The following is a 22,778-nucleotide window of genomic DNA, read 5'->3' as shown; positions in this document are numbered from 1 at the left end:
CAGGAGATGCACTCACTTCATTCCCTGCGGGCCCCAGTGGCTGTCAGCAGCCGCGGACCCGCCGGTAATGGCGGACATCAGCTATCGCGCTGATGTCTGCCATTAACCCCTCAGGTGCCGTGATCAATACAGATCATGGCATCTGCGGCAGTGCGGCACTTATAATGGCTGATCTGATCACCCGCGGCCCTGCCGCAGGGATCAAATCAGCCAAGATGGCGGACAGAGGTCCCCTCACCTGCCTCCGTTCGTCTCCCGGGGTCTTCTGCACTGATCTGCCTTCCAGCAGACCAGAGCAAAAGATCACCGATAATACTGATCAGTGCTATGCCCTATGCCTAGCACTGAACAGTATTAGCAATCTAATGATGTCCCTGTCATGGGGACTAAAAAAGTGTAAAATAGATGTAAAAAAAGTTTTTAAAAAAAGTGAAAAATCCCCTCCCCAATAAAGTTTTGAATCACCCTTTTCCCCATATTAATACATAAAAGCGTAAAATAACGATAAATAATAAACGTATTTGGTATTGTTGCATGTGTAAATGTCCGAACTATAAAAATATAATGTTAATGATATAATGTTATAAAGTCAAAAATTTTATAAAAAGCGATCAAAGAGTCACATATATGCAAATCTGGTACCAAAACAAATAACAGATCATGGCGCAAAAAATTTGCCCTCACACCTCCCTGAATACGAAAAAATAAGAAAGTTAGAGGTGGTCAAAATTGGGCAATTTTAAACATACTGATTTTGTAAAAAAAAGTTTGAGATTTTTTTAAAGCAGTACAATAATAGAAAAGTATGTAAACATGGGTATCATTTTAATCGTATTGACACAAAGAATAAAGAAAATATGTATTTTTTACCATAAAGTGTACAGAGCGAAAACGAAACCCCCCAAACTAGCAAAATTATGATTTTCGTTTAAATTTCCTTACACAAAAAAAATTGGGGGGTTTACCATACATTTTAGGGTAAAATGAGTGATGTCATTACAAAGTACAACTGGTCACACAAAAAACAAGCCCTCATATGGGTCTGGGATGGAAATATAAAAGAGTTATGAAGGCGAGGAGGAAAAAACAAAAGCGCTAAAATAAATTGGCTGCGTACTTAAGGTGAAAATGGGCTGTGTCCTTAAAGGGGTACTCCGCCCCTAGACATCTTATCCCCTATCCAAAGGAGAGGGGATAAGATGTTAGATTGCCGCGGTCCCGCTGCTGGGGAGCCCCGGGATTGCCGCTGCAGCACCGCGTTATCATTACTGCACAGAGCGTGTTCGCTCTGCCCGTAATGACGGACAATACAGGGGCCGGAGCATCGTTACGTCACGGCTCCGCCCCTCGTGATGTCACGGCCCCCCCCCTCAATACAAGTCTATGGCAGGGGGCGTGGCAGTCGTCACGCCCCCTGCCATAGACTTGCATTAAGGGGACGGGCCGTGATGTCACGAGGGGCGGAGCAATGATGTCACACTGCTCCGTCCCCTGTATTGCCCGTCATTACGCACAGAGCGAACTCGCTCTGTGCAGTAATGATAACGCGGTGCCGCAGCAGCGATCCCGAGGCTCCCCAGCAGCGGGACCGTGCCGATCTGACATCTTATCCCATGTCCTTTGGATAGGATATCTAGGGGCGGAGTACCCCTTTAAGGGGTTAAGTGTATGGACAAAAATTGTCAGGTATTTTATGGCGCACAATACACTAATAGAGAATTGGTGTTATGACAGGTTTATAGGGTGTGCTTGTTCTTGCTTAAGATTAATTTTGGTGCATGACGGGAGAAATTTTGGCACATGCACCTACATAATAAATGTGCCTGAAATTAATACTATCCACGAATCCGACAGCATTGGTAAATGTTCCCCCCCAGTGTAATGTGTGACCATAATCATTAGAGATGGTTTTCCCACCATAACCTTACTCTCAGATATATGAGCAACAGTCATAATTTTTTTTTTTTTGTATATTTAGATAATAATATATTACAAATGTGCTTTTATTTTTGCTAAAGGTGTGGTTTCACCCATACTGTAAAGATGAGTTTTATTGATGCTGCTTATTCAGAAATATTGAAAGCTGGAGCCCTGTGGGTGTTTCCTTTTAGTGATCCATGCAAGAAACACTTCTCTTCCTCCTTCTGTGTGATAGCGGTCTACAACTACACTATGGCATACACCACATACTTGCCACCACCCACTTGCTGTGTGAGAGAGTTCTCCTTTACTGAAGCAGCCCATTTCTTCCTAACCCTTTATATCACTCTGGCTGTAATGTATTCCCCCTTGCTTTCCCCCTGCTGGTCAAATGATTCATCTATTCACTGTATTCTATTGTGTGACATCTAATAGGGGAAAGACAACAGTCTGTGTTATAGAAATTTTTGGGGGACTTTCCCATTATTATGCATAGGGCTTGCAGAAATCTATATATGGGGTTATTTAGGTTCACATAAATACTAATGTTTTTTTTAGATACAAAATTTACATAGATACAAAATTTCATATGTGAATATATCCCATTTGAAGTCGGAAACCATTTTTTACCCACAAAATTCTAGTAGTAAATACACCCAGCAGTGAAACAGAACTCAGAAAGCAAAGACGGAACCTCAAACACATGACTAAGTGGTGCAATTTTAGATTTTGTAGCTATTTAGCCCCACATTGCCTGGTAATTCAAAGGCTATGGATACCTTTGCACTGCTTTACTTTAATATTTTCATTTGTGTCCTAAATGCAATATTGATTTTCTTTATTTTTCCATCTACACATTGATATAAGGGCTTGTTTTTTGCAGGATCAATTGTATTAGTATTGACATTTTTTGATGTATCAACAGCTGTACTCAAAACAAAAAATATATATTAAAATGTAAACTTATATAAATATGAAACATTTGTGAATATTAATGACACGTTATCTCTTTATTGCTCAGGTCTGTATGAGTACAACAACACTTAATTTTTCTATAAAAATAAAACCTTAAAACCTTTTTTTTTTTTTTCAAAACTAAAATGCTTTGAATTACTATATTCTGACCCCTATAACTTTATTATCTGTGTGAGATCTAATTTTTATGCTGTCATCTGTATTTTCTTTAGTACTTTTTTGGGGTTGATGGGAATTTTTGATATGTGACCAAAAATCAGTAATTTGGATATTGCATTTTTTTCATATAATGTGTCACTGTCAATGTCACTTTGACAGCTGGGAAGTGCGCGGCATTGCTGCTCCCTCCCCGATTCGTAGCAACCTTTTTCGCGCTGCTTCATTATAAGTCTAAGGAGCAGAAAGACAAAGATCGCTACGTGTCGGGGAGTGAACAGTAATACTGTGCACTTCTGGCTCGTTCTCCTGATTGGTGGATATCTCAGCACTAAGACCCAGACTGATCAAAACTTTTGACATGTCCCTGTGACATGTGAGAAGTTTTTCCAAGTGACAGACCCCATTTAAGCTATTTACTATGCAGGATTAATAATTTATATTTTAGTTTATTGTGAGCAGATACTAATAACAAATCTAATATTCAAAGAAGGGTGTTATAATTCTGCCCTGCTACAAATTGTCAAGTAATGCCACCAGGACAAAGGATGGAGTAACAGTATTCCCAATATGCTCCGGTGGTGCTTTGCTATGATCTGCTTGCTGTATGATATTTCAAAAGAGAGAAAGAAAGATGCACCACTTACCAATAACTTTATGTGTAACTTTCCTTTATTACCTGTTTCTCACATATAGTGGAGGATAACAACTGATTGGTGCATTCCCCTGTCTCAGTGAAGGCCATTCCCTCAGTAAAATGCACCAGTTATTTGTTATCCCCAGCTATATGTGAGAAACAAAAAATTAAGTGAAGTTACACATTAAAGGGGTATTCCAGGAAAAAACCTTTTTTTATATATCAACTGGCTCCAGAAAGTTAAACAGATTTGTAAATTACTTCTATTAAAAAATCTTAATCCTTTCAGTACTTATCAGCTTCTGAAGTTAAGGTTGTTCTTTTCTGTCTAAGTGCTCTCTGATGACACCTGTCTCGGGAAACGCCGAGTTTAGAAGAGGTTTGCTATGGGGATTCGGTTCTAAACTGGGCGTTTCCTGAGACACGTGTCATCAGAGAGCACTTAGACAGAAAATAACAACCTTAACTTCAGAAGCTCATAAGTACTGAAAGGATTAAGATTTTTTAATAGAAGTAATTTACAAATCTGTTTAACTTTCTGGAGCCAGTTGATATATATATATATATATATATATATATATATATATATATATATATGTATATGTATATAAAAAAAATTCCTGGATAACCCCTTTAAGTTATTGGTGAGAGACACTTCTTGTTATCTTTTTGTGGAATGTAACACCAGATATGTTTACTTTTTTGATGTTTAGACTTTTTTTCTTCGTAAAATGTTAACAGGAGGTTGATGATTTTAATGTTTTACCCTTTCAATTCACCTAGGAAACATGTATAAGCAATCATTAGATTACTAACAATGCCTTACTAACACTGATCAATGCAATGCCAGTACATTGCTTTAATCGGTTAAAGGGAATCTGAGAGCTTGTTCACCTGCACTAAACCTCATACACAGGGTTATAGTGGGGGGATATGAGTAAACTTACAAAATACTTGCATAATATCTAATTAGAACCTGCAAGGGGTCAATATTCGCCCAGCATGAAATAGACATAAATATAAGTTTTAACTTAAATAGGAGGATAAGTGCCTAATACTTAACTTTTATTAGTAGCTCATAAAATAACACCAGTGAGTGCTCAAAATATCCTCTGACCAAAAGAAAAAAAGGAAATATTTAAAACTGACCCCTTAAGGACCCAGCCATTTTACACCTTAGGAACCGGACATTTTTTGAACATCTGACCACTGTCACTTTAAACATTAATAATAGAGATGAGCGAATTTACAGTAAATTCGATTTGTCACGAACTTCTCGGCTCGGCAGTTGATGGCTTATCCTGCATAAATGAGTTCAGCTTTCAGGTGCTTCCGTGGGCTGGAAAAGGTGGATACAGTCCTAGGAGACTCTTTCCTAGGATTGTATCCACCTTTTCCAGCCCACCGGAGCACCTGAAAGCTGAACTAATTTATGCAGGATAAGTCATCAACTGCCGAGCCGAGAAGTTCGTGACGAATCGAATTTACTGTAAATTCGCTCATCTCTAATTAATAACTCTGGAACGCTTTTATTTATTCTGATTCGGAGATTGTTTTTTCGTGACATATTCTACTTTAACATAGTGGTAAAATTTTGTGGTAACTTGCATCATTTCTTGGTGAAAAATCCCAAAATTTTATGAAAAATTTGAAAATTTTGCATTTTTCTAACTTTGAAGCTCTCAACTTGTAAGGAAAATGGATATTCCAAATAATTTTTTTTATTTATTCACATATACAATATGTCTACTTTATGTTTGCATCATAAAATTGACGAGTTTTTACTTTTGGAAGACACCAGAGGGCTTCAAAGTTCAGCAGCAATTTTCCAATTTTTCACAAAATTTTCAAACTCATTATTTGAGGGTCTTCATCTTAGAAATACCCCACAATTGACCCCATTATAAAAACTGCACCCTCCAAAGTATTCAAAATGACATTCAGTCAGTGTTTTAACCCTTTAGGTGTTTCACAGGAATAGCAGCAAAGTGAAGGAGAAAATTCACAATCTTCATTTTTTACATTCGCATTTTCTTGTAGACCCAATTTTTGAATTTTTACAAGGGGTAAAAGGAGAAAATGTATACTTATATTTGTAGCCCAATTTCTCTCGAGTAAGCACATACCTCATATGTCTATGTAAAGTGTTCGGTGGGCGCAGTAGAGGGTTCAGAAGCGAAGTAGCGACAAGGGGATTTTGGAGAGTATGTTTTTCTGAAATGGTTTTTGGGGGGCATGTTGCATTTAGGAAGCCCCTATGGTGCCAGAACAGCAAAAAAAAAAAAAAAAAAAAACACATGCCATACCATTTTGGAAACTAGACCCCTTGAGGAACTTAACAAGGAATTAAGTGAGCCTTAATACACCACAGGTGTTTCACGACTTTTGCATATGTAAAAAAAGATTTTCACTAAAATGTGCGTTTCCCCCCAAATTTCACATTTTTGCAAGAGTTAATAGCAGAAAATACCCCCCCAAATTTGTAACCCCATCTCTTCTGAGTATGGAGGTACCCCATAAGTTGACCTGAAGTGCACTACGGGCGAACTACAATGCTCAGAAGAGAAGGAGTAATATTTGGCTTTTTGAGAGCAAATTTTGCTCGGGGGCATGTCGCATTTAGGAAGCCCCTATTGTGCCAGGACAGCAAAAAAAAAAACACATGGCATACAATTTTGGAAACTAGACCCCTTGAGAAATGTAACAAGGAATAAAGTGAGCCTTAATACCCCACAGGGGTTTCACGACTTTTGCATACGTAAAAAAAAAAAAGTCACTAAAATGTGTGTTTCCCCCCAAATTTCACATTTATGCAAGGGTTAATATCAGAAAATACCACCCAAAATTTGTAACCCCATCTCTTCTGAGTATGGAGGTACCCCATAAGTGGACCTGAAGTGCACTACGGGCGAACTACAATGCTCACAAGAGTAGGAGTCATATTTGGCTTTTTGAGAGCAAATTTTGCTCGGGGGGCATTTCACATTTAGGAAGCCCCTATGGTACCAGGACAGCAAACAGGAACGTAACAAGGGGTACACCGAGCATTTACCCCCCACTGGTGTCTGTCAGATCTTTGGAACAGTTGGCTGTACAAAATTTTTAATATGCACAGCCCACTGTTCCAAAGATCTGTCAGACACCAGTGGGGTGTAAATTCTCAATGCACCCCCCATTACATTCCGTGAGGGTTGTAGTTTCCGAAATGGGGTCACATGTGGGGTTTTGTTTTTTTTGTGTTTGTCAAAACCGTTGTAACAATCAGCCACCCCTGTGCAAATCACCTCAAATGTACTTGGTGCACTCTCCCTTCTGGGCCTTGTTGTGCGCCCCCAGAGCAATTTGTGCCCACATATGGGGTATCTCCGTAGTCGGGAGAAACTGCATCACAAATTTTGGGGGGCTTTTTTCCCTTTTACCTCTTGTCAAAATGAAAAGTATAGGGCAACACCAGCATGTTAGTGTAAAAAAAATTTTTTTTTTACACTAACATGCTGGTGAAGACCCCAACTTCACCTTTTCATAAGGGGTGAAAGGAGAAAAAGCCCACCTAAATTTGTTAGGCAATTTCTCCCGAGTACGGCGATACCCCATATGTGGCCCTAAACTGTTGCCTTGAAATACGACAGGGCTCCGAAGTGAGAGAGCGCCATGTGCATTTGAGGCCTGAATTAGGGATTTGCATAGGGGTGGACATAGGGGTATTCTACGCCAGTGATTCCCAAAAAGGGTGCCTTCAGCTGTTGCAAAACTCCCAGCATGCTTGGACAGTCAACGGCTGTCCGGCAATACTGGGAGTTGTTGTTTTGCAACAGCTGGAGGCTCCATTTTGGAAACAGTGGTGTACCAGACGTTTTTCATTTTTATTGGGGAGGGGAGGGGGGCTGTGTAGGGGTATGTGTATATGTACTGTTTTTTTACTTTTTATTTTATTTTGTGGTAGTGTAGTGTTTTTAGGGTACAGTCACACGGGCGGGGGATTACAGCGAGTTTCCCGCAAACTTGCAGCCTGATACTCACTGTAAGCCCCCTGCCCATGTGAATGTACCCTGTACATTCACAGGGGGGGGGGGGGGGCTCCAGCTGTTGCAAAATTACAACTCCCAGCATGCACAGTCTATCAGTGCATGCGGGTAGTTATAGTTTTGCAACAGCTGAAGGCACACGGGTTGGGAAACACTGAGTAAGGAAACAGACAATGTTTCCTAACCAGTGTGTCTCCAGTTGTTGCAAAACCACTACTCCTAAACATTCTCAGGCATGCTGGAAGTAGTAGTTCGGAAACATCTTTAGAGCCAGATGCTGCCGAACTACAACTACCGGCATGCTTGGAGTTGTAGTTTTGCAACATCTGGAGGACTACAGTTTGCAGACCACTAATACAGTGGTTCCCAATCTGTGCCCTTCCAGATGTGATGTTGCAAAACTACAACTCCCAGTATGCCAAAACTGTCCAGGCATGCTGGGAGTTGTAGTTCTGCAACATCTGAAGGGCCAGATGTTACAGAACTACAACTCCCAGCATGCCTGGACAGTAAGGGCATGCTGAGGATATGTAGTTTTGCTAGTTTTGGCTAGAAGGGTGGAGGAGTGTTTAAACTAGGGACTTGGGGGGAGGGAACCTACAGCAAAGAGGGGGAAGATAGTGTAGATAGAGAGGTGGGAATTATAAATGTACCTGGGGGTGGAGCGGAGGGAGGGGTTAGAATAGTTAATAGGAATAAGCTTCATAGGAAAATTAAACTTACACCCTTGAATCCCATTAACCCCAATAACATAAAGGATGGAAATGTAAAGTGTATGTTCACAAATGCCAGAAGCCTAGCAAATAAAATGGGGGAGCTTGAGGCCTTGTAACTGGAGGAACATATTGATATAGTTGGGGTCACTGAGACATGGCTGGACTCCTCGCATGACTGGGCTGTCAATCTGCAGGGGTTTACATTGTTTCGCAAGGATAGAATGAACAGAAAAGGTGGTGGAGTCTGTCTGTATGTAAGAAGTGGTATGAAAGTCAGTGTGAACGATGCCATAGTGTGTGATGATTCTGAGGAGGTGGAATCACTGTGGGTAGAATTACAAAAGGAGGGAAATACTGAAAAAATAATATTTGGGGTAATCTACAGACCCCCTAATATCACTGAAGAGATAGAAGGTCGGCTGCATAAACAAATAGAGAGGGCCGCCCGGGCAGGTACAGTGGTAATAATGGGAGATTTTAACTATCCAGATATAGATTGGGGTCCGGGGTTGGCTAAAACTACAAAGGGGCGACAATTCCTAAATTTATTGCAGGATAATTTTATGGGCCAGTTTGTGGAGGACCCAACAAGAAGTGATGCCTTGTTGGATCTGATCATTTCCAACAACGCAGAGCTGGTTGGTAATGTAACTGTGCGGGAAAACCTTGGTAATAGCGACCACAATATAGTTACTTTTGACTTAAAATGTAGAAAACAAAGACAGGCGGGGAAGGCAAAAACATATAACTTTAAAAAGGCAAATTTCCCTGGGCTGAGGGCTGCACTACAGGACATAGACTGGGGGGAGGTGTTGTCAAATACTGATACAGAAGGTAAATGGGACATCTTTAAATCAACTCTAAATAACTATACAGCTAAATATATACCAAAGGGGAACAAATATAAACGATTAAAACTAAATCCTACATGGCTGACACATGATGTTAAAAGAGCAATAAACAACAAAAAAATAGCCTTCAAAAAATACAAATCTGATGGGTCAGCTATAACATTTAAACAGTACGAGGAGCTTAATAAAATCTGTAAAAAATGTAATAAAAACATTCAAAATGAGAGACAGGTGGCCAAAGAAAGCAAAACTAATCCTAAATATTTTTTTAGATATATAAATGCAAAAAAACCAAGGACAGAGCATGTAGGACCCCTTAATAATGATAATGGGGAGGTTGTCACAGGCGATCAAGAGAAAGCGGAGCTACTGAATGGGTTCTTTAGTTCTGTATATACTAAGGAAGAAGGAGGAGCTGACATTGGCCAGGTCAGTGCTGGTAACACATCATGTACTGAACTGGCTTAATGTAGAGATGGTACAAGGTAAGTTAAGTGATATAAATGTAAGCAAATCCCCAGGACCGGATGGACTACACCCAAGAGTTCTTAGAGAGGTAAGTTCAGTAATATCTGTACCCCTGTTCATGATATTTAGAGATTCTCTGGTGTCTGGTATTGTGCCAAGGGACTGGCGCAAGGCGAATGTGGTGCCAATCTTCAAAAAGGGCTCTAGGTCTTCCCCAGGAAACTATAGACCGGTAAGTTTAACGTGCATTGTGGGTAAATTGTTTGAAGGACTTATAAGGGATTACATACAGGAATACATAGGGGATAATTGTATTACAAGTGATAGCCAGCATGGGTTTACTAAGGATAGAAGTTGTCAAACCAATCTAATTTGCTTTTATGAAGAGGTGAGTAGAAGCCTTGACAGAGGAATGGCTGTGGATATAGTGTTTCTGGATTTTGCTAAAGCGTTTGATACTGTCCCTCATAGACGTCTGACAGGTAAGTTAAGGTCTTTGGGTTTGGAAATTTTAGTTTGTAACTGGATTGAACACTGGCTCATGGATCGCACCCAGAGAGTGGTGGTCAATGATTCGTACTCTGATTGGTCCCCGGTTATTAGTGGTGTACCCCAAGGTTCAGTACTGGGCCCGCTGCTGTTTAATTTATTTATCAATGATATAGAGGATAGTATTAACAGCTCTGTTTCTATCTTTGCAGATGACACCAAGCTTTGTAGCACGGTACAGTCTATAGAGGATGTGCATAAGTTACAAGATGACTTGGATAGACTAAGTGTCTGGGCATCCACTTGGCAAATGAGGTTCAATGTGGATAAATGTAAAGTTATGCATCTGGGTACTAATAACCTGCATGCGTCGTATGTCTTAGGGGGGATTAAACTGGCAGAGTCACTGGTAGAGAAGGATCTGGGTGTACTTGTAGATCACAGACTACAGAATAGCATGCAATGTCAGGCTGCTGCTTCCAAAGCCAGCAGGATATTGTCATGTATCAAAAGAGGCATGGACTCAAGGGACAGGGACATAATACTCCCCCTTTATAAAGCATTGGTACGGCCTCACCTGGAATATGCTGTTCAGTTTTGGGCACCTGTCCATAAAAGGGACACTGCGGAGTTGGAAAGGGTGCAGAGACGCGCGACTAAACTAATATGGGTCATGGAACATCTTAGCTATGAGGAGCGATTAAAGGAGTTACAATTGTTTAGTCTTGAGAAGAGACGTTTAAGGGGGGGATATGATAAACGTATATAAGTATATTAATGGCCCATACAAAAAATATCGAGAAAAACTGTTCCTGGTTAAACCCCCCCAAAGGACGAGGGGGCACTCCCTCCGTCTGGAGAAGAAAAAGTTTAGTCTCAAGGGGCGACACGCCTTCTTTACCGTGAGGACTGTGAATTTATGGAACGGTCTACCTCAGGAACTGGTCACAGCAGGAACAATTAACAGCTTTAAAACAGGATTAGATACATTCCTGGAACAAAATAAGATTAATGCTTATGAAGAAATATAAAATCTCATCCCTTCCCCAATATCGCACCACACCCCTACCCCTTAATTCCCTGGTTGAACTTGATGGACATATGTCTTTTTTCGACCGTACTAACTATGTAACTATGTAACTATGTAACATCTGGAAGGGCACAGTGGTCTCCAAACTGTGGACCTCCAGATGTTGCAAAACTGCAACTCCCAGCATGCCCAGACGCCAAGGGGAGTCTGGGCATGCTGGGAGTTGTAGTGTAAGGGGACCAGATGGAACAGTCCGGATCGCTTTACGGCGGTGGTCTGGACTGCTGCAAAGGTCCCGCGCCGCCGCCGAAGATCCACTCACCTGTCGCCACCGGGATCCGGGTCTTCAGGGACGAGGTAAGTACCGGGGCTGGTCCCCAGCACTCCCCCGTCCTCCCGTTCTCTCCGGACTTCCAGGGGCCGGGCAGGGCGGGAGGAAGTAACCCCCCCCCCCCCCTGCGATTGGTCGGTTAGCTAACCTAAGAATCGCAGGGGATAGGAGGAGGTGGCAGGCTTGCCACCTTGCACCTATACTTCAGCATGTACCTGGCTGTCTGTGACAGCCAGGATCATGCAAAATTACCGGGCGGTCGGTTCTCAGAGACCTGATCAGCCCGGTATCGCCGCAGATCGCTGTTGTGATTTCAGCAGCGATTTGCGGCGATCGCCGACATGGGGGGGCCTACATGTCCCCCCTCGGCGTTTGCCCTGGATGCCTGCTGAACGATTTCAGCAGGCATCCGCTTCCGATCTCCGCCCGGCGAGCGGCGGAGACCGGAATGACTCAGGGCGTATGCATACGTCCTGGGTCCTTAAGTACCAGGGTCCCAAGACGTATGCATACGTCTTGGGTCCTGAACAGGTTAAATAGGAGGAGAAGTGCCTAATACTAAACTTTTATTAATAGCTCATAAAATAACACCAGTTAGTGTCAAAATATCCTCTGACCAAAAGAAAAAAAGGAAATATTTGTCAGTAATCAAATAGGTCATTGCCTATAGCAACCTATACATCAGCATTGGGTAGATCTCATTAATCGACAAATTAAGACGACTTGTATCACCAACAATATATTGCTTCACTTGCCCTGGCAGTCGGTCTCAATATTAAGTAATTCTTGAGATCGCTATTATCCCAGGCAACAAAACAAAGTAATTCAGTATATATCAAGCATTATTCAAAAGGTCTATATTAACCACTTAGACACATTTGTCCCAGAGGTAAGATAATGCAACCATTCAATCTTGTAAATCAGTCATCCATTTAAAGCTGTATGCTCACAAGTGTGGTTAATGTTTAGATAAATGTGGATTTTATAATTATCTCAATTTTCCTCTCAACGCGTTTCTATCACAATTATGTGATGTCCTCAGGAGAGATAGATATGCACCACTATCAAGTTTTTAGAAACAGTATGCAAAATATATAGGTAAATGCTCTTATGATTTGGACACAGACATATAGGTCAAACAATCCAGCAGGGGCCACGTCTCCTTCATGCCTGAAAATAAAACACAAACCATACCTCGTTTCAGCATGATTATAAGTCTTTCACATTCATAGAGGATGTCTATTTTGTATATATATTACTCACAGGTCCGTTCCCCACAGTTTAGTTTCCTAGGGAAAAAATATATACATATAGGGACCTGTCAGTATTAGAGATGTCGCGAATTGTTCGCCGGCAAACAGTTCCCGGCGAACTTAGCATGTTCGCGTTCGCATCACCGAGCGAACATATGTGAAGTTCGATTCGCCCCCTATACTTTAACATTGCCGTAAACTTTGACCCTGTGAGTCAGAGTCAGCAGACACATTACAGCCAATCAGCAGCAGTCCCTCCCTTCCAGACCCTCCTACCTCCTTCACGGACGCCATTTTACCTTCATTCGGCATGCTGCAGGCTTAGGAAGTGGAGGGACAGAGAAGCTGCTCCTGCTGTAATAGGGAAAGCGATAGCTAGGTTGCTGCTAGGTGGTGTATTCAGGGTCCACTTTACTCCTAAAGCACTAGTGTAACATCTGCTTTAAGGACAGCACCCAAAAAAGCCCTTTTTAGGGCTCAAATATCAGTCCGTGTGTCTTGCAACAGCTGGGGGCACCCTGGTTGGGAGGGAACCGCTGGTTAAAAGGTTAATCCAGTGTAAAACTTAAGTTCCTTCAAGCAACTAACTACAGTATTAAAAGGGCTATAAGTTCAGTCCGTGTGTCTTGCAACAGCTGGAGGCACCCTGGTTGGGAGGGGGCCGCTGGTTAAGAGGGGTACTGCAGTGTAAAACTTAAGTTCCTTCAAGCAACTAAATACAGTATTAAAAGGGCTATGAGTTCAGTCTGTGTGTCTTGCAACAGCTGGAGGCACCCTGGTTGGGAGGGAACCGCTGGTTAAAAGGGGTACTCCAGTGTAAAACGTAATTTCCTTCAAGCAACTAAATACAGTATTAAAAGGGCTATAAGTTCAGTCCGTGTGTCTTGCAACTGCTGGAGGAACCCTGGTTGGGGACCTCTGCTTAAAAGGGGAACTCCGCTGGCAACCTTTTTGCTCATTGTCACACTAGTGCAAATAACATTTGGTGTGATAGATGTCCAAATAAAATAAAATAAACTTTTTGGGCTGTGAAATAAGTGCTGCCTAAAGGGGGGCTCTAACTATGTGCTGCCTAATATGGGGGAATCTATTTGCTGCTTAAAGGGGGGCTCTATGTGCTGCCTAAAGGGGGGCTCTAACTATGTGCTGCCTAACATGGGGGAATCTATGTGATGCCTAAAGGGGGATCTAACTATGTGCTGCCTAAAGGGGTCTCTATGTGCTGCCTAAAGGGAGGCTCTACCTATGTGCTGCCTAAAGGGGGGCTCTAACTATTTGCTGCCTAATATGGTGGAATCTATGTGCTGCCTAAAGGGGGGATCTAACTATGTGATGCCTAAAGGGGGGCTCTATGTGCTGCCTAAAGGGGGCTAAAGCACGTTATTCCAAAGATTTTAGGAATAATAGGTGATTTATGCCCTTTATGAATTAAAACCAGACTCTGCATCAACTATGTAATTTTCCATGGGAGTTTTGCCATGGATCCCCCTCCAGCACGCCACAGTCCAGGTATTAGTCCCCTTGAAACAACTTTTAAATCACTATTGTGGCCAGAAAGAGTCCCTGTGGGTTTTAAAATTCGCCTGCCCATTGAAGTCAATGGCGGTTCGCCCGATTCGCCGGTACAAGAACATTTGCGGAAGTTCGCATTCGCTAACCGAAAATGTTATGTTCATGACATCACTAGTCAGTATTTGTACTCCGGTACCTGAAAAAGAAAACAGACCGCTATGCGGTACTTACGATTCCTTTAGCCTGGTCAGGATCCTTGGACGGAGCAACAATGAGTAAAGCAATGTTTTACTACCCGCAATCAGTGGTCCTGTTAATGTGATAGAGCCTCTGTTGCTAATAAGCATATGATCTCTTTTGCGCAATGGAGGCAGAAGCCAGCTGAACATTTGCATATTAGCAACGGTGGCTCTATCTCACTAATGGGACAACTGATCGGGGTGGTAAACAGCACATGTATGGTAAAACAGCAAGTGTATGGGATTTAATGCGGGTAAACAAGCTGTCAGATTCCCTTTAAATTGGTGCTGTACTAGTACAACCTGTCTGGGACAGGCTGTACCAGAAGATCTGCCATTGCAGGCATGAAGACCTTCAGAAGGCCTCCAGCTGCCTTGGCTACCAATTGACACAGCCAGATTGTATTACAGGGGTGTCGATCAGAGCTCTGACAAGCGTGTTACCTGTCAGATGCTGTGGAGATGCTGTGATCAGACAGAAGTGTAATTCTGACAGTTGTCTGCAGGCCTGCTGCATATTACCTGACCCTACTAGGAAGTACCAAGATGGCCTATGTAGGCTTCTCATGGAGGTAGTTGAGAGAGGTTTTTTTCTTCCCCCCCCCCGATTTGCTGAGAAACTATTTAGGAAATTTCCAAAATGGCCATACTGCTACTTCCTACCGAAAATTCATAAGTGTCTTAATACACCTCCAGGTAGACCCATTGTGGCCGGCAGGGGCTCAGTGACTGAGCCCCTGTCCCGCTGCTTAGATTGGTTGCTCCAACTAATCCTCCAGACCTTGCTTCATACATAAAAGATACAGGGTATTTTTTGTGCCACTTGGATCAGATGACATGGCATGAGGACTATAAGCTTGCCATGCTGGATGTGGAAAGCTTGTACAGGATGCGGGTGTACAGGCAGTAAGACGCCAGCTGACCCGTACACAGATGAACAGCAATTTTGCTGATTATGTCTGTAAGGCAATATTTTTTCTCCTCAGTCATAATGCCTTTCAATTTGACCACAAGTGGTACTGGCAGCGAGCGGAGACTGCAATGGGGACCCTGGTCGCGCCCACTTTCGCTAATAGTTTTTTGAGGCGATCTGGAGGTTCGGAAGGTATTTTCCCATAGCAAAATCTTCCTGAGACACACACGTCTCTTTTTGCGCTATATAGATGACATTTTTCTGGTCTGGGCCGGGTCAAAGGAGGAATTTCATTCATTTGTAACTTACCTGAATGATAACACTTTCAATATGCACTTTACCAGTGATTTCGGTAATAAGACTGCTACTTTTCATGATATTCAGGTGACACGTACGAAGGAAGGTATTCACACCACTGTTTTTTCATAACCTACTGCCACCAATGCATTGCTGCATTATGACAGTTACCACCCGGCATACACTAAACATTCCCTACCATACAGACAATTTGTACATTTACGCTGTATTAATAATGATGATAATTCATTTAACCAACAGGCTGAGGAATTAAGCAAAAAGCTGGAGGAACGAGACTACCCTATCTCATCAATTAAACATGCATGGAACAAAGCTAAAGATAGGGATAGACATCAGCATATGTATAACGCTAAGAAAAAAAGTAAACAGGACTGTTCTTTTATTTTCAGACAAAGTTCGATGAATGAAATCATAAAATCTGCCATTAGAAAGAACTGGCGGATAATTGATGAGGACCCTGTACTTGCAGAGAAGGCACAACACAAACTGATGGTCTCTTTAGTCTGGGGCAGAATGGATACCTCTACCTCCAGGAACTGGTTATAAGATGCGATTCCCAAGGGTAACCATAAATGCGCAAGTTGCCGTTGCTGTGGCAATTTTCTGGAGCCACAGTTTATCCGGCTAGGTCAGACTGAATTGTGTATTTCAGATTTCTTTACATGTAGAACAGCATATGTGGTGTATGCAATCGTATGTGACTGTCACAGGTTTTATATTGGTAAAACCATCCAACCACTATTTAAATGAACATGTATGATCACTGAGAACAAAGATAGGATCTCCTAAACTAATTAGTCATATGTGTGACACTCATAACTTGGACCCAAGATGCATGAAGTTTTTAGGATTAAAAAGGGTTAATGTTCCCCCACATGGAGGAGACCGCCACCAACAATGGTTGCAATGTGAAACATCATTGATACTAAGAGCAGGGGCGTTAGGCCCACTTGGTCTCAATGAACGGAAAGACATTAGTGTCTTCTCTACTATGTAACACTGTATGTTGGTGTTGATAGTAATTATTGTCGCAACAAAAAAGAAGAGAAGAATAATCGGCAACTCACCACGGCCAGCTGAGTATATCTTCTTTTATTGATTCATACTCACAAACATCTCATTTGGGAAGAGGGTAGTGGGGGGACACAGGATGGCGACCAAGCTCCGTTTCGCACGATGTTCGTGCTTCCTCCTATGGCCGATTATGGTGAGTTGCCGATTATTCTTCTCTTCTTTTTTGTTGCGATTCCATGCACTATTGCTAGTCAGAGCACCACCCCCAGCAAACTATAGTCCTGGTCTGCCGTGTCATCATCGTTCTGCACCTGAAGGGATAGTAGTGCCGCGCTGTCTGTCTATGAACTGTGTCATAGTAATTATTGTGCTTACATGTTCCTCCACCTGTCTATTTGGTTTTATATATGTGCTTACATATTGTTTTTAATGTCCACTTTTCTACTATTGTTAATGTCAATAAAGTTATTGTGAACAGGGAGTATTTAAGGGGAGGGGATCTCATTTAGAATCAGCCTGTGAAGAAGATGTAAAGAGCGAAACATTTGTTGCCTGTGCACTGTACTTTGCTGCCAATAAAGTTACGTTGGAGTTGATGACGTGTGCTGCAGAGTTTCCTTTCTCCACAACAGTCTAAACTTAAAAGGGTTATCCACCATAAGGGGATTTTAGTACGTACCTGGCAGACAGTAATGGACATGCTTAGGAAGGATCTGAGCTTGTCTTGAGGCTAAATGCCTATGTTGTGAGATTACCATAATACTGTGCTAGCTTTTTGTGAACTGGTATTTCCTGTTTGAGTTTTCTTCTTTGCCTACAAATCCCATAATTCCATTTTCCTCCCTCCCACACATCAGCCACCCCACCAATTGAAACATAAATGAGCTGCATCCATTCAAAAGACCTGTAATTTTCAATCAGGGTGCCTACAGCTGTTGCATTAGTTGCAGATTGATCTCTCTCCCACCAAGCGATCCCTCCACCCATTGAAGTAGACAGGCTCCCTGTCATCAGCTGGCTAGTCAGGTCTCGGCCATATTGAAACCTGGGAAAAATCTGTTAAAAATAAATATTGGGGTAACAATCACATAAGAATTGGGAGAAAACCGTCAAACACAGGTACAGCCACTATTTTATGAACTACACTAACTTTACAGCCCCTGTAGCATAGTCAAATAAAAAAAAATCCTGGAATACCCCTGTCACGATCACACCCTATCGGTCCAGCCAAGATGCTAGAGAGAGTGTGATGGTGCAAGGGTTAAAGCCACCAGGCCTCTGGGTATCCACTACTAGTCACAGCAAGTCACCAAATTAACCCTTTGATAAACGTGTTTCACCAGAGCTTCCTTCAGAAAGGTGAGCTCCTATATTTAGAGATTATTTACAGATCAAAGACCAGAGCTGATTAATTAAACATTTAATCTGAAAAAAGGTATCACAGTGCTACGTATAAAATAAACAAATGTCATACAGGTACAAAAATATATAAACGAGTTCAGCAAGACAAGTTCAGAAAACAAAAATAAAGTCTTTACAGCATAATGGTATAGCAGTTCTTGTGAGTGACAGTCCAGCTGTATCTTAGGATGTCTTGTCAGCTTTTGTCATAGGCTTGAACAAAGGTTTGTCCAGCATCTCAGTTTTATAGTGGCTTTTTAGGAGGGAAAAGGGAATTCATCTGACCCTACAAGGTGGGGGGGAAACTACCATCCCTCTTTACTGGTCCCTTATTTTAGTGTTTTATGATGGCCAGAGTGCCTGACTTCAAAGCAGGTATAACACAGATAGAGAGACCCCCCCCCCCCCAATAAAACTGGAATGCACAATAACAAATACACAGTCCGAATGAACCCTCACCCATGCCTTAGATTATATATAATACACAAATACAGTTAGAATACACATGTATGATTCCATAATCAGACCTTGGGCCTGACAACCCCTTTAAATGGGCACTGTCACCAACTTAATTTTTTGATATGTTGTAGTACTTATGTATTACAACATATATCTAATATACTTTTATTATTTATTTTTCATTAAAAAGGTTTAATTTACATTTAAAAACCGGCCACTGAAAAAGGACTGATTTTGGAGTGGCAATCAGTCCTTTTTCAGTTAGGCTGCACTCGCTCCCTGCCTGTCAATCAGACAGGCGGGAGCGAGCGCATTGGCTCCCCGGCCACTGGCTGGGAGGCCACTCCTCCTGCACATCGCCGCCGCCTCGTTGCCGCCGCTGTCGCTGCACGCCCGCTGCCGGACTCTGCAGTAACTGCAAGTGTAATGAGGGAACTGGGTATGCGGGGCGGGGGAGGGGGGGGAAGAGGCAAAGGGCTAGTGCCGTAGCGGGAGGGGGGGGACGGGCTAGCAAAAAATAAAAATAGGATGGTGGGAGCTACCCTTTAAGAGGTTAATTAGCAGTATATTTTAATAGTTCGGACATTTACGTACACGGCGATACCACATGTTTATGTTTATTTTATTTACAAACTAGGAAAAGGGGGGGGCGTTCCAACTTCCATTATAGTCTTATATATATATATTATTATAGAAGGGGCTTTTTTTTCAAACATTTTTTCCCCATATCCCCTATGGAATACACCAGTGGAGTACCTGGACCAGCAAATGTAGGGGGGGCAATGCACTGAACTGAATGCAATGTTGATCACTACAGTAGATTTACTCAGCTGGGTACAAGAACACCTGCCTAGCAAATGTAGCAAGTGAGTCTCAATACATTATAGGGGGATACTATAACAACCAATCAGATCTCTTCTTTCATTTTAAACAAGGCCTATGGGAAATGAAAGAAGCGATCTGATTGGTTGCTATGGGCAACAGGTCAGCATTTCCTCTGCACAGGTTTTGATAAATCTCCCCCTTTGTGCTGTATGCATCGCTGCTTACCTTACAATCACTGCCTTGCTGTGCTTTAAAGGGTACCTTTCATCAAAAAAACTTTTGATATATTATAGATTAATGTATGCAGAATAACTTTCCAATAGCATGTTATTAAAAAAAGATGCTTCTTTCTATTTAATTTTCCCCTTTGAAAAAATGACCACTAGGGGTCTCCCTACCAGTCCTTTTTTATAGATTTCAGACTCATGCACGAGTCCTAAATCTCAGACTGCAGCCGAAACACAGACAAACTCACCACTGCTCACTGCCAGGTAGCAGTGTTGAGCTTGTCTCTGTCCCAGCTGCAGTCTGAGATTTAGGACTCGTGCATGAGTCTGAAATGTATAAAAAAGGACTGGTAGGGAGACCCCTAGTGGTCATTTTTTCAAAGTGGAAAATTAAATAGAAAGAAGCATATTTTTTAATAACATGCAATTGAAAAGCTATTCTGCATACATTAATCTATAATATATCAAAAGTTTTTTTGATGAAAGGTACCCTTTAACAGGTTGGCACTGTGCTTGGCTGATTTACACTGTACAGACATTACTGGGGAGAAGAGTTTACTAATGCACAGGCTTTGCAAGGTGGTATGTGAGCATAAAGGAAAGAAACAGCAGCAACAGGATCACAGCAAGAAAGGGGTTCCAATAAGCACTGAACACTGCTGAGAAGGGAGGGGGAGATAACATTACAGCACCGTGCAGTGAAGTGAGTAAGACACCTAGTGGCCAGGATTTTAGAACTGTTGTCTGGGGTGAAGAGTTATTTTTGGTAAATAAAGTGATTTACATATATCTAGGGATGTAGGAATCACATTGGCTATAAAATGTTAGGAAGGTGTTTGAAAGAACAGTGCCTATTTCAGAGGAAAAATCTGTCCTAAGAGGGTTAACATTTAGGCTTCCTAGGAGCTTCAATTCCAAGTAGTATGTCTCAGCTATTTTGGAAGCACACATTTAAAGGGGTACTCTGCCCCTAGACATCTTATCCCCTATCCAAAGGATAGGGGATAAGATGTCAGATCGCCGCGGTCCCGCTGCTGGGGAGCCCCGGGATCCCCGCTGCGGCACCGCGCTATCATTACAGCACAGAGCAAGTTCGCTCTGCACGTAATGACACGCAATACAGGGGCCGGAGCATCGTTACATCACGGCTCCGCCCCTCGTGACTTCACGGCCCACCCCTTTCAATACAAGTCTATGGGAGGGGGTGTGGCGGTCATCACGCCCCCTGCCATAGACTTGCATTAAGGGGACAGGCCGTGATGTCAGGAGGGGCGGAGCCATGACGTCACGCTGCTCCGTCCCCTGTATCGTCCGTCATTACGCACAGAGCGAACTCGCTCTGTGCTGTAATGATAGCGGGGTGCCGCAGCGGGGATCCCGGGGGTCCCCAGCAGCAGGACCGCGGCGATCTGACATCTTATCCCCTATCCTTTGGATAGGGGATAAGATGTCTAGGGGCGTAGTACCCCTTTAAAGGTTTGAATCTTAAAGTCATAATGATTAGCATCAGTCATCAGAGACATCAAATTATAAGAAATGTACAGCAATTTCAAGAATCTCTCATAATATACAATACATTTATGCATACTATTAACTGGTACTATGTACATTCACATAACTTTTTTTTAAGCAGACATTTAAAGGATCAATTAACATGTGTAGACACACCGTAACATAGCTATAAAATGTTAGTATATTTTTCACAGTATTTTCCCTGGTAACTAGGGGTATTAGCATTTTATGTTATTTTCAATAAAAATAATAATTAATGCTTATTCAAACAATACTTAAGAAAACTATCACACAACCACAAATACCACAGATACCACAAAGGAGCTTGATCAACTGTACAAAGTTAAACTACTGACTTACTGCAAATATACTGAGACTAAATAATTCCATGGATTACATAGTTGCATCAGCCTGTGAAGAATATATATCTACATCCATTCATTGAGTGTTTATTTTTCTAACCTCATTCTATGTCACATTAGGAAACAATATGCAATAATACGGCATATATAATTTATCTCTACCATATCTAAAGTCATTTAAAAGAATTATGTTAATTTACCTTATTAGACGGACTCCAGGATCTAGGCTACAGCGCTAATTTTTGTGTAGTGTTGGTCTTATTGCAAAGGCATCCTATGAAAACAGGAAGGGAAAAAAAGAGGAAACCTATACGAAGCTATTGTAATGTAGTAATGATGAAATGACTGTTTCTACTTCTTAGTATTGAGTACAACATTTTAAGGGCGTTTGAGAAAGTAATAACTGTAAAAGGTCCTTGCCTAATACTGCAACTGCGTAGATGCATCTTGCATTCTGAGTAATGAACAAGGTTTCTTTCTTAACGTATGAAAGTAGGTTCTAAGGTATCGTTTACCAGTGTTCTCTGTGGAAATATAAATATTAAAGATGTAAAGGTCCTCTCATGATCATTCAATGGGTTGTCCTATCCAAATAACTTTACCTCAGATGAGCACTACTGGTCTGGCCAAAGCCACCATCAGGGAATTCTAGATAGTGTTGCTGTCAGGGATGGAGACAAATGAGTCAAAAACTATATCCACGCTAACCGTCCACCTCTACATGTGGTCCAATAGTCAACCCATGTTACCAATAATTAATGTGTCCCTATTATTAATATCAATTAATGGGGCCTATTCCTATGTGAGGTTGCACAAGCCAAAATAGTTTTCTGATTTCCCATGTGACAGGGACGATATTCTGCTAGGTCCCCAGTGTGATCCTCTTCCTTCTCCCCAGGCCCAATATGTCATGCTGCATCTCCCCAGCTATAGTTGTCTTTCTGGTTCTGGGGCCCAACATGTCACATTGCCGCAGAGCCAATCACATGCTGAGACGGGACACCTTTGCGGCCAGTGATTTGCTGAGCTGTAAAGAGGCATATTGGGCCCGGGAAGAGGATCGCACTGAGGACAGGAGCACAAGGGGTGAGTAGAGGTTTATTATTTATATATCACAGAATGGGTATAGTTAAAAAATAAGAAAA

The 22,778-nt window shown here is 42.0% G+C and overlaps 1 protein-coding gene and 1 long non-coding RNA gene across 3 annotated transcripts in view; one reads left to right on the top strand and one right to left on the bottom strand.

Annotated features, from left to right (window-relative positions):
- The window catches only part of LOC130283933 (uncharacterized), a 54,902-nt gene extending 37,470 nt beyond the window's left edge, over positions 1-17,432 (top strand). Inside the window, exon 3 of the long non-coding RNA XR_008846880.1 lies at positions 16,223-17,432. This is a non-coding gene — a long non-coding RNA (uncharacterized LOC130283933). The remainder of the gene's footprint in view (positions 1-16,222) is intronic.
- ITGB2 (integrin subunit beta 2) overlaps positions 1-22,778 on the bottom strand; it is a 198,822-nt gene that overhangs the window by 140,897 nt on the left and 35,147 nt on the right. The window contains exon 2 of one of the 2 annotated variants that reach the window (XM_056533713.1): positions 21,834-21,907. The exons of the other annotated variant lie outside the window; for it this stretch is intronic. The gene's annotated coding sequence lies outside the window, so the exon portion shown is untranslated. The remainder of the gene's footprint in view (positions 1-21,833; positions 21,908-22,778) is intronic. 2 annotated transcript variants of the gene reach the window in all.

Source organism: Hyla sarda, chromosome 8 (assembly GCF_029499605.1).
Source record: "Hyla sarda isolate aHylSar1 chromosome 8, aHylSar1.hap1, whole genome shotgun sequence".
NCBI lineage: Eukaryota > Metazoa > Chordata > Amphibia > Anura > Hylidae > Hyla > Hyla sarda.
This window is presented reverse-complemented; position numbering and strand designations above follow the sequence as displayed.